We start from the raw sequence: 7,173 nt of genomic DNA, 5'->3' as shown, positions 1-7,173 counted from the left end.
GGGATCGCCCCGGGGTCGCGTTCCCAGTGTTTCCACGAGCCCATGTTTGTGCAGTCATGCTGGCGCTGCGTTTTGTAACTTATTTTTATGACAATAAACCTGCCCCCAGCACACGCTGTTTCCTGTCTGACGCCCCTTTATGATCGGGCAGAGGAGTGGGCAGACCTGGCCTTTGGAGAAAGCCCGCGCACGTCTGCGTCGAGAGCCGATCTCCGTGGGGAGGACTCGCCTCTGCTTGCTGCTCTCAGAGGGGGTGTTGGCGCCCTCCCTTTCAGACACTTGGCCACTCGAGAACCTTCATCCTTTTTGAGAAAAAAGTGCATGGTGCTTCTTTTTACTAAACCAGTAACACACACCCCGAGCGAAGGAGGCGCCCGCCCGGGCCTGGCGTGTCTGCCCGAGTTGGGGCCTAGATGTTGCTGTGAACACATTCCAGCCCCGTCTGCTGGGTTCGTCACCGAGTGGGTGAGTTCTCGAGGAGAGCGGCGTCTCCAGGGCCTTCCCGCTGGCCCTGCTGCAGGTCACCTTCTCTGCAGCGAACGATGCCAGAGACGCCGCCTTCGGAGATGGCCAAGGGGATGGGCGGTCCCGCCTGGTGTGTGCCCAGACACTCCCACCCCCACGGGCGTGGGGCCCGAGGGTGAAGGACTTAATGATGGAAACAACAGGGAGGGCCAGTGTGGCCCAGCAGCGTGGCGTCCTGGGAGCTCAGCAGAAACACACATTCCCAGCCCAGCGGAGCCCGGAGCGACTGAGCCGGACGCCCTGGGTGGGCCCCGCAGCTGGGTAAGGGACCCCCAGGTGACTGGCGGGCTCCGGGAGGAGGGGGCCCTGCACTCAGTGGACATGAATTGGGAATGTCCTTCATCTGTTCCAAGGGGCTTGGCGATTCCTCCTGTCTTACCGTCCGTCACGTGACAGGCAACCCCTCCACAGGGTTCCAGCAGCAGCGCATGCAGCTCCCTGACCTGGGCGTGGTCCCTTCTTTCCCCTGAGGCGCTTGTGTGCGGCTTCGCAGGAAAATGCAGAATCGAGGACACTGGGGAAGTGCATCGTCCCCATCCCCCCCTCACCCGAGGTTTCGCTTTCCGCAGTTTCCGTTCCCGCCGTCAGCTGCGGCCCGAGAATATTAAAGGACCCGCACGGCACTGCATGTGACTTAGTTATCGCCCGCCAGCTCCGCATCGGCTCCGGGCCGGGAGTCTCACTGTCACCCAGGTGGGTGCACGGCGTTGCCCCCGGGTGTGCAGGCGGCCCGGCTGGAGGTCCCGCCAGGTGCTCTGGGCCGCGCGGAGATCTCTGCCCGCGCCTGTGCCGCCCAAGCTGGTGCGCCCAGGCGACCGAGTCGGCAGGCACCCACCAGGACAGACAGCGAGCGGATGAGCTGCTGAAGTTTGCCCAGGTTTCCTCCTGCACTAAACTGGGAGCCGGCCTTCAGCTGGCGGGTGGCGCTTTCACACCTCACCCGCTGATCTTTCCGTGTGAACGCACACAGGCTCCGTCACGCTCGCGCTCGGAGTGTCAGAGTGGGGGCCTGCTGCTAAATCCAGAGCCTTTGAAGGTCACCCTTAAAGGGACGGCAGCTTCAGCCGCCAGCGTAAGGGGCGGGAGGCATGGGAGCGTCAGGGTCTGAGGATGGAGGGCAGAGTGTAAGAGTCCGCTCGTCCCAGCTCCCGCATCCCCGCCAGCGTGAGGACAACTCGGGCCTTCCTTGTCCTGCACTGGACAGGAGAGGGTGTGCCGGTCCTCCCACCTGTCCCCCCCCATCCCTCTCCCCCCTGCAAGGTGCAGCCGCCCCTTCCGGGCTGTGCAGAGCCGCCTGCCGCCAGCCTCGGCTCGCCTGCTCGGGAATAATGAGGCTTCACTCTAGGACAGCAGGCCTCTCTCCCATCTCTGCCACCCTTCCCTCTCATTCCCACCCCCGCTCCTTAAATTAGTGGAAAGGAACCTCAAACAATGACTTTCCAGTTGGATTTTAAATTGCAGGTCAGCTGCTTCCTGTTATTAGGACGTGAAGCGGGAAACCGTAAAGTTCACGCTCAGCCCAGGTAACGCGGCGGGCGGCTGTGGGTGATTAGTTGCTCCAGGGCCGCTCCAGCCTGTCTCTGTGCTAATTGAGTCTGAGATTCCAGCTGGAGAGGGGCCGTCCTGGGGGGCGGTGTGCGGGCTCGGTGCGAACCGCAGCCGGCCTCGGCTGCAGCTGCTTCCCGTGTCCACAGAGACGCCACAGTGAGGCAGGCTTTCCTGGGGAGAAGGGGCCGGGAGGACGGGGAGAGGTGGGAGCTGGGGAGCCGGCCTGGGACCCCGCAGGCTTCACCAGCCCACTGCGGAGTGGATTGTTACTGGATGCATTGCTCACTGTCATCGAATGCCTGGCTCTCACCTCAACCATAGGCTTGCTTTCTTAATTACAAAAGGAATACATATGTTCCTTTTATAGAACATTAGGTAACGTGGCCCGGCCGGCGTGGCTCAGTAGTTGAGCGTCAAGCTTTGAACCAGGAGGTCATGGTTCAATTCCCCGTCAGGGCACATGCCTGGGTTGCAAGCTTGATCCCCAGTAGGGGGCATGCAGTAGGCAGCTGATCAATGATTCTCTCATCATTGATGTTTCTGTCTCCTTATCCCTTTCCCTTCTTCTCTGAAATCAATAAAAATATATTTTTTTAAAAAGGAAATTAGGTAATGTGGATAAACACAGAAAGAAATATAATATTCATAGTCCCCACCAGAAGAGAGAATTACCAGGCACTTTGGTAGCTTTCCAGACCTTCATACGGACACGTTTGTGTGTGTGCTTGTAAAAAAGATCCTACTGTGTACCATTTTGAAACCTGCTTCTCGTCCCTGGGCAAAGACCTACCTCTAACACAGAGGCCCCAGATGTAGGGCTCACACAATGTGCACACTCACTTCTCCTTCTCTTTGAGCCCAGAGGAGCGGTTCAGACCAGACGGCCGCTCGGTTCCATGCAGTCACGCAGGGCCCTTCCTCCCGCCCCGTTGCACCGCCTGTGGCCGGGGACAGGGTCTGCAGGGTGGGACTGAGTCACGGGCACCTTCTGAGCTTGCAGACGGGGAACAACAAAGCCGTCGTGAGCACGCATGTGCAGGTTGCGTGAAAGGCAGTCTTCGTTTCTGTGGGGCGTACATGCCCGGCATACATGTGCTGGGTCATAGAGTGAGTCCATTTTTAGTTTTAAAAGGAAATGCCAGTCTGGCATTTCACATTCACACCAGCAGTGTCTTCACCAGCATTTGGTATTGTCGCTCTTTATTTCAGCCGTCCTGATGGGTGTGGAGTGACATCTCATTTTGGTTTTTATTTCCATTTCTCTGCGGGCTAACGATGTGGCCCATCTCTTCATGTGCTTCTGCGCCATCTGTAGGTTGTCTCGGGTGAAATATCTGTGCATGTCTTTTGCCCATTTTCTAATTGGATTTTTTTGTTGTTTTTTAAAATGTGTTTTTATGATTTTTTTTTTTTTAGAAAGGAAGAGAGTGATAAAGAGATAGAAACATTGATGAGAGAGAACTATCAATCGGCTCCTCCTGCACGCCCCACATTGGGGATCAAGCCCACAACCCGGGCATGTGCTCTGACTGGGAATCGAACTGGTGACCTCTTGGTTCATGGGTCGATGCTCAACCACTGAGCCACACCGGCTGGGCTCGATCGTTTCTTTAATACCGAGTTTTGGGAGTTCTCTGCATACGATTCCTTTGTCAGGCGTGTGATTTGTACATGTTTGACCCACCTGTGGCTTGTCTGTCTCTGCATCCTCTTATGGGCTCCTTCTCAGCATGTTTTCACTTACCGATCATTCTTTAGGTGTTGAATCTAACGTTGGTTGTAGGTAAGCAGTGTTCTGCTCTTATGAACATTGTTGTGTGCACACGTGTTCTCACAGGCAGAGCAACCTGAGGGACAGGCCTCCCTGACCACTCGCTGTCCACGTCCTGCCCCTGCTGCCCCCTGGCTGCCCTTCAGACCACCCATCTCATTGGATGTTAGTCATTTGTTTACTTGTCATGGCCATCCCTGCCACGAGAGGGCCAGCTCCGTGAGGGCAGGAACTGGGTCTGTCTTGGGCATTGCTCTGCCCCTTGCACACAGTAGGTGCTCAATAAACATTTGCCGAGTGTTGACTGGAATTAAGGAAGCCAGGCTCAGGTCTCTGCTCTGCTCCCAAACAGGTGACTGGGCCGGTTGCTTGATCCCTCTCAGCGTGCAGTCTCCGCCTGGGCATCCAGTAGGGAAGTCCTGTGAGAGATCACACCAAATTCTCACACCGCAAATCCTTCCTGTGCACCTACTGTGTGCAGGTGCTAGTGCCAGCATACAGTCAACATCACATGAGAGAGGGCAGGCAGTGCGGGGTCGGTGGCATCCCTTGCAGGCACACGCGCACGGATGTTCGGGGAAGTGGTCACAGTGTGGGGCGTGGTTCCTTTTCCACGTGGTCTCTGTGCCACCCACCCACCTCCCACCTCTCCTTGTTCGCTCTGAAGAGAAGATTCCGAGAACTGAGTGGGAGCTGGGCAGATGTCCGAGCAGCCTCAGCTGCGCATCCAGACCATCTCAGGCGCAGGGATTCAAGCACCGTCTTCGGGGCGGCCGTGCTCCGAAGGGACTGCAGTCGCGGGCGCCGCCCCGGCCCCCCATCCGACCTGCATTGCTGTGGTTAGAACGTGGCCCTTTCTAGTCGTGGCCTTTTGATATTTGACTTTGCACTCGACCCCCTGAAGCCGATAGGAGCCGGCCTTTCGTTCCCAAAGGGCAGCTGGCCACAGGCCAGAGCTAATTTGCTCTCCTTCCTGTTCCTTCCCGTTCGTTTGCAAACCCGAAAAGTTCAAGGAGACGTCACGCCCAGAAGGGCAGGCCTCTAATTAGGAAGCAGGCAGGTCGCTTCCCGAGCTCGGGGTGGCTGTGAGATACGCTGGCAAGTGGCAGCCGTGGGCCAACACACACAGGCCTGGACAGCCTCGGGGGGGCAGGGGTCCTGGTCACCTTGCCTCCAGCCCAGAGTGAGGGGCCACGGCCTGGGGGTGCCAGCTCAGGCTGCGGGAGGGCTGAGGGTCCAGAGCGGCCTGCCTGCTGCTCCTTTCTCAGAACACAAAGCCCTGTCCAGGCTGCGGCGGCCTCGGTGAACCTCGCACGTGGGCCTGAGCGTTTCTGCTAAGCCACGTGGACCAGCGCGCTTCCCCGCTGAGCCACGAAATAAGTGGAATGGCCTTCGCTGCACAAAGGTTGTGGGGCCTCGAGCCCAGCGGAGGGCCAGCGCACCAGCCTGCCACGCCGGCCCACCACCCACTGCGAGCCGTGTTCATGAGTGCTGCCCGCCCCCTGGGGACACGTGATCGCAAGAATCCAGACACTGTGGTGATGTCACCCTTTTGGGATGAAGCAGGACCTTGCCCACATGCACACTCACACTCACACTGACACACACTCACACTGACACACACTCACACTGACACACACACTTGCACAGTCACACACTCATACATACACTCACATTCACACACTCACTGACACATGCACATACTCATACACTCACATGCAGTCACACACAATGACACACACACACAGTGATACACTCACACAGCCACACACACAGACACTGACACACACACACACTCACACTCACACACTGACTGGTCGGGGTGGGCACGTGCTCTAACCCAGCCCTGTCTTGTGGGCACTTAGCCTGACGCGTGCGGCGGCCACGCCCTGCGGACCAGGCCCTGAGGGTGGACGGGCTGAAGGCCGGGGCGGGCTGGACGGTCAGGCGCTGCCTCGGCGTTTCCGAGGGAAGACCCCCGCTCTGTAACTGGAGGGGCTTGGCCATCTGAGAGGCTGAGTGGGAAGCCTTTCCAAGCCCAGGCATGTGGCTCCGTGATGCTCTCTGAACCTCCCTGAGAAACGGGAACGTTTTCTTCTGAGCCCCGGAGCAGCAGGCCGCTTCCTCGCCCTGAGCCTGGGGCTCCCTGAGCCTCGGTCCACTGGGCGGTTTCCTGGCTCCGCTTCCTCGTGGGTGGCGCCCCACCTCCCGCCGCGGAACAGGGGTCCCCCTCCCTCCTTCCCGTAACCTTCCCACCCCTTCCAGCCTCACTGTGGCCCCCCAGCCGCGCCTCCAGAAAAGAGAATTTCCAAGAGTGTGCGAACTTGTTTTACACCAGATTGGAGCCCTGGCTGGTGTGGCTCATTGGGTAGAGTGTTGGCCTGCAGACAAAAGGGTCCCGGGTTCAATGCCAGTCAAGGGCACATGCTCAGGGTTGTGGGCTCAGTCCCCAGTGTGGGGCGTGCAGGAGGCAGCCGATCAATGATTCTCTCTCATCATTGATGTTCCTATCTCTCCCTCTCCCTTCCTCTCTGAAATCAATATTTTTTTTTAAAAAAGAAACTATTAACAAAACAAAAAACAGAATGGACCAGCCCCCTCCTTCCCTTCACGCTGAGGGACGAGGAACTCTGACCTGGGGACACAGGCTGCTCTCGCAGAACCAGGGGGAACGGCTCAGGGTCTGGGGCCCACAGCCACGCCCAGCCTCCGCCCCTCCAGGCCTAGCAGACCCACAGGGGACACTGCCGTGGCGGGGGGGGGGGGGCGCGCTTGTTTTGAGTCTCATCCCTCGCAGCCCAGTCCGTCCCAGCGATGCACCTGGGACTGGCCCTGCGTTGGGAATGCTCTGTGTGGTCAGTGTCCGACCGTCTGTCCCCGGCAGGGTTTGAGCACCGGGAGGTCTGTATTAGGAACCCAGGGCTTTTTACGGCTTGTTCCCTGGTTAACTGGGGAGTAAGGATTTCACTCGACACGTCTTTCCAAGCCGTGGCGCTCAGGGCCCGGACACGGACCTCGCACGGCGGAGCACGAGCGGTGGAGATACTGGAGGGCCAGCCGGAGCGGAGACGGATGTGGCCGCGGTAAGGTTTTGTTCTCTGTCCGGTAACGTTTACCGTTTGCACGCTGTGTCGCGTGAGTACGTGGTGACTTAATGTTACGATTTAGTGACTCATTCCGCGTCCTTCCCTCCTGTCACGCTCCCTCCCTGCCAGGCTCCGCTGCCCGGGGCCGCCCTCAAGGGCACTGTGAGACGTCGTTTTGAGTGTATCGTGACCCCAGGACCTGGCAGAGTCTGCTAGTTGCCTTTCCGACGGCCACACGTGCAT

The sequence above is a fragment of the Myotis lucifugus genome, unplaced genomic scaffold, assembly GCF_000147115.1.
Source record: "Myotis lucifugus unplaced genomic scaffold, Myoluc2.0 scaffold_868, whole genome shotgun sequence".
Lineage (NCBI taxonomy): Eukaryota > Metazoa > Chordata > Mammalia > Chiroptera > Vespertilionidae > Myotis > Myotis lucifugus.
This window is presented reverse-complemented; position numbering follows the sequence as displayed.